Raw genomic sequence first — 8,356 nt, forward strand, 5'->3', positions numbered from 1 at the left:
CCAAATTGTCTGACAGATTAACTGTTTCTCTCCACTTTGTCTCTTACTAAATCTGATGCTATTCATCTTGATGCTATAGAGACATCTTTGGGAAAGAGGATGCCAGCACTTCAAGTCCTTCTTCTCACATAAAAACATTTCCAGGGGTCTTACCCACCCACACTGTCAGTCATTCCATGTTGTTGACAAATTACGCGCAGTTTATGGAGTGGACAAACAAGGTACATGGAACTGACTCACATAAAACAGTCTTTCCAGAACCAAGGACAAAATGTGAATCTTATGGGAGCCTACACTGCAAGTGTAACTTGCGGATTCCTGGGGAGGAGATGTGATCGAAAAGAGAACTTAGTAAAACAATGGTTGAGACACAAGTCAGAATTAGATCATGTCTGAGAGCAGAGAGTTCAAGGAGGCTGACAAGGCGCCTTGGTCAAAGCACTATTGAAATAGGGAATAGATAAGGAGTACTCTCTGTCCTTGGTTAGCTGAATAGACAGAGCACAGATGTTGGCCCGTCATCAAGGCGAGCACGAAAGCACATCCAAGGACTCACTGGGGTCAGGAGTGCACGGTGGGTGCGAGGCCTGCCGCCTCCTCTCTCCGGGAGCCTCTTCTCAACAGGATGTCACAGGCCTCTGCTATCCCAGCTATCCTATTGGATGTATTCCAGTACTACACCAGGTAGTTCCTCATCCCATGTTGTGATCAACAGAGCGGCACCACCAATTGGAAAGCGCTTTCTTTTCAGGGGCAGTGCTCACCCCATGGATTGCATTATATTGTGCAGAGGCATGCAGAACATGTCACATGACCTAGACACTGATTGCCTCCTATGGTTGGTCATGAGAGACTTGCAAATGTTCGAGGACAGAACCCACCGCCTTGGCCCTATAAAGCCTTCATGTCATCCTCATCATGATGATCTAGTTTGCCCTGCACAATACAGTGGCACTAAGCTTTCCATTTGAGCCAAGTTGGAATACGTGTAAATGCTAATAGATCTTGTTGTACTTGGGCTACTTCTTAGAACAACTGAAAACCTAAGTAGAAAGGCAAGCAGGTTTCTGATGTATTCGCTGATGGTTTACGAGATTTTATTCATCTGGGATCTCGGAGTGAACAGATGTGGTTCCTTTACCTGCTGGCTTTATTACACTGATCAAAACTCTGTTCATAATAATCTTGAATGTTGCACGAGACAAACTGAACGATAGTAAAGAAACTCGATAATAGGTTTGATGTTCCTGAGTCCCTTTAGTTTTGATAGGAATAATTGGAATAATTTTTGACTCCTGGATGTGGCCTCTCTGTTTCAAGTACGCTTTCACTGTGTGGAGTGTTTTCAAGCTATCATTTTAGTTTTGTTGAGTGTGAGAGTCGCACCAGCTACATGCTTATTTGTTACCTGTACACTTGTTCTATTAGCAACTGAGAGGGTAATTTTGAACAATCTCATACAATCTCGGGTTTATTATTAGGTGTATAAACTTTTAGGATGACTGTTGGTACGACTCCCAGACAAACTAAGTACCTTGTTTTTTTATGAAATATTCTATTATCTCCATAACATATCTTGGTGTGAAATCTAATTTCTTGGATATTAATACTCATGTCCTTTTATTTTCTGTTTAATGATATATACCGTGTGTATGCATTTTATTTCTCTGTAGCTTAAACAGATGTAATTCAACACTTTATATAAATAAGGTGTGCAACTTAGTGGTTTTTAAAATAATATGTAAAATAATATGAAGGCTCATCCAGATTGTAGCATGTTCTTCACTCCATTTATTGATGGAAAGTAAAAATGGGAATAATAGGTCAGACAGTACATTTTTAACTTTTGATAATTTTGTGTGAAAGGCAACCTGAGAATGAATATGAGAAAGATAGTGAGCAAGAGAAAGAGAGAGACAGAGAGAGACAGAGAGACTCTCTGTCTGCTGATTCACTCCCCGAACTAACACAACAGCCGGTGTAGGGCCAGGCTGAAGGCAAGTACCTGACTCCATGAAGGTCTCCCAAAATGAGGGCCAGGAACCCAAGTATCTGGGCCTTGTGCTGCTGCTGCTGCTGTCCTAGATTTCTTACTTGGGACACATATGCAAAATGGGGCAGTGAGTACTCCAACTGGCACTCCAGTAGGGACTTCCAGTGTTGCAAGTAGCAGTTTAGCCTGCGGCATCATGATTCATGCCCCAGGATGCACGTTTTTAAAATTATTTGTGTACTTTTGTTTTAAAAATTAACTTTTCTTACTTACTCTTCCCATATGTTTAACACTCCTTTAAGTATCAATGTCAAAAATGGCAAGCAGAATGTAACAGCCAAGAACAGAAAAATAATCAGAAAACAAAGAATCCAAGAACCTATAGTTCCTCATTGGCAGCTACTCCAGTTTTCACGTAGCTCTCTATTGATGTGCGTGGGAAAGCAGGGAAAGATGGCTTAAATTATTGGGTCCCTACACCCCTGTGGAATACCAGGATGCAGTTCTAGGCCCTTGGTTGTGGCCTGGTCCAAACTCAGGCATTGTAGTCATTTGGGGAGTGAACCAGCATATGAAAAACCTCTGTGTTTGTTCCTTTATTTTCTCTGTAAATATATATGTTTTTAAAATTATTTTGATGCAAAAATTAAAACGCATGAATAATTTTTAAATGACATACATTTTACACAATGCTTTTTGATGATCTCTCATATTATTGCCTTTATTTCATGTTGATGGCTGTTTTTTCTTTTCTTCTAAATCACAGGAGTTTAGAACAAATACATTCTTCCTCTACTTCACCTATCAAAAGCTTGCTTAACATTCTGTGTTCTAACTATGTAGAAGTATTACTTTTAACCTGAAACCACTTATCACATTCTTTCCATTTCTGTTGTTTCTTATAAACACAGAGGCTTGCTTCAGTCCAGTTTTCATCATTTTGTAAAGATCACTGCATTGGTCATATTGTGCACTTCATTGTTGAAATATCAATTGGCATCTGTTATTATTATTAATGCCCAGGTCTTTAGTACTGTTAGTATTATTATTATTGCTGCTTAGTTCTTGACGCTTGGTGTGATCATTGTTTCAGCTGATTTCTTCATTAATCCATGATGAAGAAGTGTTATTTACTTTGAGCAGATCATCTCACTTTAGTGATTTGCTCTGAGTTGACCTTGTGCTTCAATGACCTCTATTGCTGATCCTTTCCCGAATTCATTACTAAGTTGGGCAGAGTGTGCAACAGTGGTTTTCTAATCTTGCAACTCCTTCCATATAATAACTGTTAATATTCTGTCAAAAATTAAAGCTGGAGTAGCATTGAATAGTGCAAAAAGCTACACCTGCGAAGTCAGCAGCCCATATACGCATGTGTCCGTGTCCTGGCTGTTCCGTATCCCATCCAGCTCCCTGTAATGACCTGAGCAGAAGATGCTACGAGATTCAGGGCCCCTACTACCCACATGAGAGACCAGATTGAACTTCCGGCTCCTGGTGTTGGTCTGGCCCACTCTGTTGCAGCCTACTGTGGAGTGACTCATTAGATGAAATAATAGTTCATAGGCCCTCCTCTCTCTCTCTCTCTCTAATTTTAAATAACAAATCTATTTTAAAAATTAAAACTAAATCAATTTTTTCACACAAAAAAATAAAAAACCCACCACCAAACCATATATATATATATATATATATATATATATATATATATATATATATATATATATATTCCGTTTTACATTTTCTCTTGAATTTGGGTAATACTATAGACTATGGATGTATGTTTTTCCAATCACTCACAAACAAGGCACTCTTTTTTGTTTCTAAAATTACATTAAACTTTATTAAAAGCTGTTAAGACTACCTCTGTGGCCTTTTACATGATTCCGTTCCTGGTAGAGTATTTCATTGATTTCTGGCATGATTATTTTTTTTTTGTATTGCTTACATAGTTGAGAAGGGCATATGCTCATGTAGACCACTAATTAGGATGGGGAAAGTTGAGTCATGGGGGAAAGTGGGTGGAGGGCTCCTAAAATACTTGCGAGAGTCAGCCCTGGGTCTCCGTCTGGGTCTCTACATGAAAGGCATAGAACAAATTGTTCAAGTCAACACCTGCTACCTCTTCAGGGTGTGTATTAAGAAAACGCTGGAATTGGGAGAAAACCCAGGTTCCAATTCTATCTACTTCCAGGCACTCTGTTATGACATGAAGACATACCAAGTGGTGTCTTAAACATTGGGACAAGCATCTGACCCCTAAACATTTTCTTTTCAAACATCTGACCCCTAAACATTTTCTTGAGTCATTCCCTTATATGTGTGATACATTGTTAGTTTAGTGTACTGTGAGTTTATTTGGGCTGTGTTAGGATATGGTTCCTTTCTCATTTAATCATACAGTTCAAATATATAAAGCATTCTCATTGGTATAGAATAATTCTTGCTTTAAAAGTTATTCTCGTTAATGTAAAGAAGAGCCACAATGAAAAGCCGGAAGAGAAGAAGGACCCGATTTTTGGGAGATTGGCGTTAGGAAAACTTCAGTAAAGAACTATTGGGAGGGCCCAATGTGGTGAGCTAGTGGCTAAAGTCCTTGCCTTCAACGGACTGGGATCCCATATGGGTGCCGCTTCTGATCCTGGTGGCCCTGCTTCCCATCCAGCTCCCTACTTATGGCCTGGGATAGCAGTCGAGGATGGCCCAATGCCTTGGGACCCTGCAGCTGCGTGGGGGATCCAGAGGAAGTTCCTGGCTCCTGGCGCCGGATCGGCTCAGCTCCGACCGTTATGGTCACCTGGAGAGTGAATCATCAGACGGAAGATCTTGCTCTCTGTCTCTACCCGCCCCCCCCCCCCCCCGTATATCTGGCTTTGCAATACAAATAAAAATAAATCTTTAAAAAAAGAATTATTGGTAACTCTAACATGGAACCTCTAAAAGACGGCAAAGAGGGAGGGAGGGAAAAAGTACACCACAGATCTTATCCTGGCTCTCATGTTGCTGGGAAACATTAAGGAGACAGTCCAGGAACCCATGATCTTTGAATACTGACAATCTTAAGCACAGACAATTTTTATAGTACTCACTGGTTTTAAATCCAGAATGGAATGGTTACCAGGATCTGAGTGACTACTTTGAAAAAACAACCCACATTGCCCTCCTGCACCACCAAAGTCCCAGAGCTGATGTGGTAACCTGCTGCTAACACAATTGTGTCTTGGGGGATATCAAGCAGCCTTATCAGTGCCAGACGTCCTTAGCGTCTGAGCCACCGCACTTCACAGGGTAAAGAGAAAAACCCCCTCCATCCTCCTGAGAGCACGGAAGAATCCCTTGTTAGTCTCTCAGGGCACAGTGCTAGTGGCAAGCAACAAAGAGAACCATACCAATGGAATCACTAATTCTTAGCGAAGTTCTGGGTGACCATGGAGTACGATCTTCTCAGTCTCAGCACACTCGTTTACCTGCTAGAACAGTGACGATGTCCATGGAGGTCCCTCGGAAGTCATTCCTCACCTGATCATGAACCCTCAAGTACCTACATGCCCCAACCTGTGCTATCCACCAGACCCCTTATAAGCTCACACTGCTAAGTCCCCAGAGCCCAACCCAAGATCTTGCCAGTAGTCTCCAGGCAGCTAGTGGGGTGGGAATTCCGGATCACAAGGCCAGGCTGCCCTCCATCCCTTCAGCCACAACTATGTGAAGCCAGTAGGGTGGAAATGCCGGTTTGCATGATTATCAATGGCCAAGATCCTGCCAGTAGCCTCTAGGCAGCTGGTGTGGTGGAAATCCTGGGTTGTGAGCCTAGGCTGCCCTCTATCCCACCAGCCACAATTATGTGCAGCTGTCAGGGTGCAAATCCTGGTTTGTATGCCGAAAGTTATTATTTTCTTTAAACAGTTCTTAAACTATATTTCTAAAATATATTCCCTTTTAAAAATAAATATTAAGCAAAACAAAAAATGAAAATAAAGAATGCGATTAAATAATTTGAGTTCAAAATATTTTACAGGGGTCAGTGCAATAGACTAGTAGCTAAATACTCACATTGCATTTGGCAGGATACCATATGGGCATGGGTTTGTGTCCCAGCTGCTCCATTCCCATCTAGCTTTTTCTTGTGGCCTGAGAAAGTAGTAGAGGATGCCCCAAAATATAGGAACCCTGGAACCATGTGAGAGACCCAGAAGACGCTCCTGGAACTTGGTTTCAGTAAGGCTCAGCTCCGGCCATTTTGGCCACTTGGGGAGTCAACCAGTGCAAAAAAGATTTTTCTCTGTGTGTCTCTCCCTCTTTCTGTAAGTCTGCCTTTCCAATAAAAATAAATAAATCTCTTTTTTGCAGTTTTGTAAAATGGTATTTTTCATGATGTTTACATAGTTGGTTAGGGTGTGAAGAGTCAAGGATTAGGTGAAAGTGGGTGAGACCCTTGTTTTCAAATTTTCTTTTTCTTTCTCTTGTGTCTGAGGGAAGGGGGAGATATGGGTAGAAGCCACACTCAACTTCCCAACTGCCTCAATACCCAGGAATGGGGAATAGTCATCTGATACCATCCCAGGGTCCCCGATGTGAAGCATGTTCCGAGGGTTCTGCTCAAGTGATTTTGATAGTTCTGAAATGCTGTCAACTCATCAATCCAAGGATGAGGAAGTCATTCCAAGGTCCATTGGCCAACATAGTCCACCTTAGAGTCTCCATTCACCCAGAATATTGCTATCAAGCTTGGCTGGGGTAGCTGATCAATTTGTCCTGCCCTTCTCCCTCTGCTACGGTACCAAATGTCCTCTGTAGGCTCCAACGGACTGCAAAATCCTCAATGTGCATCTGGGTATGCCGTCCATTGCTCCATCTAAGCCACTGAGGAGGTCCAGTTCTGACACAGGCACTCCACGGTCTGACCGCAGTTCCTACGATTCTTTCCATGCTTGGAGTACTGAGTCCAGTGGTTCAGTTGGGGGAATCCCTCCACGAAACCTTATCTGAAGATATTCCAGACCTGACTTTCGTATGTGCTTGCAAGTACTGGGTCTGGCTCTAATAGTCATATCAGCCTATGTGCACACTGGTAGTTGTAATTACTGGGGCAATTCTGTCTCCAGTTCTCTTATATAAACCAATGATTGCTGTGGCCCAGTCCAACCCTGCCCATCACAAACTTGGCTCTTACGTGCACCAGTGGGAGCTACAAGCTAGTTGAATAACTCCCATTAGGCCAGCCCCCAGCCCTGGTTCCTGTAATTGCCAGTATCTGCAGCAGACTGATCCACTCTGTCCCACATTCCATTCAGCTCTTGTACACATTCATGGGCATTGAAGACTAGCTCAACTGAGCCAACCCCACTATCCAGCCCACACGCATACCAGCAGGCATCACTGGCTGTCTAGCCAGGCCTGCCTCCAGACCTGGTTTTCATGCTCACAATGGGAGTGCAGCCCATCAAAGAGGTGCCCAGAATTTCCCCATTGTGCCTACTCCCAGTGCCGGATCTTGTACTTTCCAGGTGGTCCTGCAGTCTAGTTAGACAGGATTTGCCCCCAATCCTAGCACTCGACACGATGTTGCCACAAAACCCAACCAGCCTGCACTAACTCCGGCTTATGCATGCATCAGTGGGTAAGGTCAGTTAGCCCAGCCTGGCTCTCTCTTTGACCCAGTTCACATGCAGACCAACAGGTGTTGAAGCTCTGCCCAGCCCGGTCTGCCCCAGGTCCTAGTTCTCATGCTCATAAGTGGGAGCAGGAGGCCATCAGGGAAGCCTGTTCTGTCCCCGTACCTGGTTAGCACCTCCTGCTCTGGGTCTCACATGTTCTGCTGTGTTCTGAGGCCCAGTCTGGTATGACCTGCCCTACCTCGGCATTTTTGCGGTATGTGCTGTAGCTTGGCCCCATGCTATCCCCATTCCAGCATAGCCCAGTCTAGCCAACTCCCAATTCTGGCCTTAATGTCAGCTACCTGGTGTTGCTGCCCGATCTGTCCTGCACTGCACCCATCTAGGTTCTCATTTCTGCCAGTGGGTTGTATGAACTGGCCCAGCGTTGCCTGGCCAGAGAACAGACCCACGTGTGTGCTGATGGATACTGTAACCTGGCCTGATTTGGGCTGCTCCCAGAGCCTTGGTTCTTGCAATCACCTGCAGGGACTGCTTCCTAATAGAGGAGTTTCTCAAGTTCCTTTATCAGGTCTCCTCCCAGTGGCAGATCTCATGCACACTGGTGGGTCCTTGGCACAGACTGACCTAGTCTATTTCCTGTCCTGGTAGAAACAGTGGCATTGCCCAAATGTCCCATACCCATCCAGACTCTTACTGTTGGGTGCTACAGCCCAGTCAAACCTGGTCCATGCCCATACACAGCTCT

The sequence above is a fragment of the Ochotona princeps genome, chromosome X (genome assembly GCF_030435755.1).
Source record: "Ochotona princeps isolate mOchPri1 chromosome X, mOchPri1.hap1, whole genome shotgun sequence".
Taxonomy (NCBI): Eukaryota; Metazoa; Chordata; class Mammalia; order Lagomorpha; family Ochotonidae; genus Ochotona; species Ochotona princeps.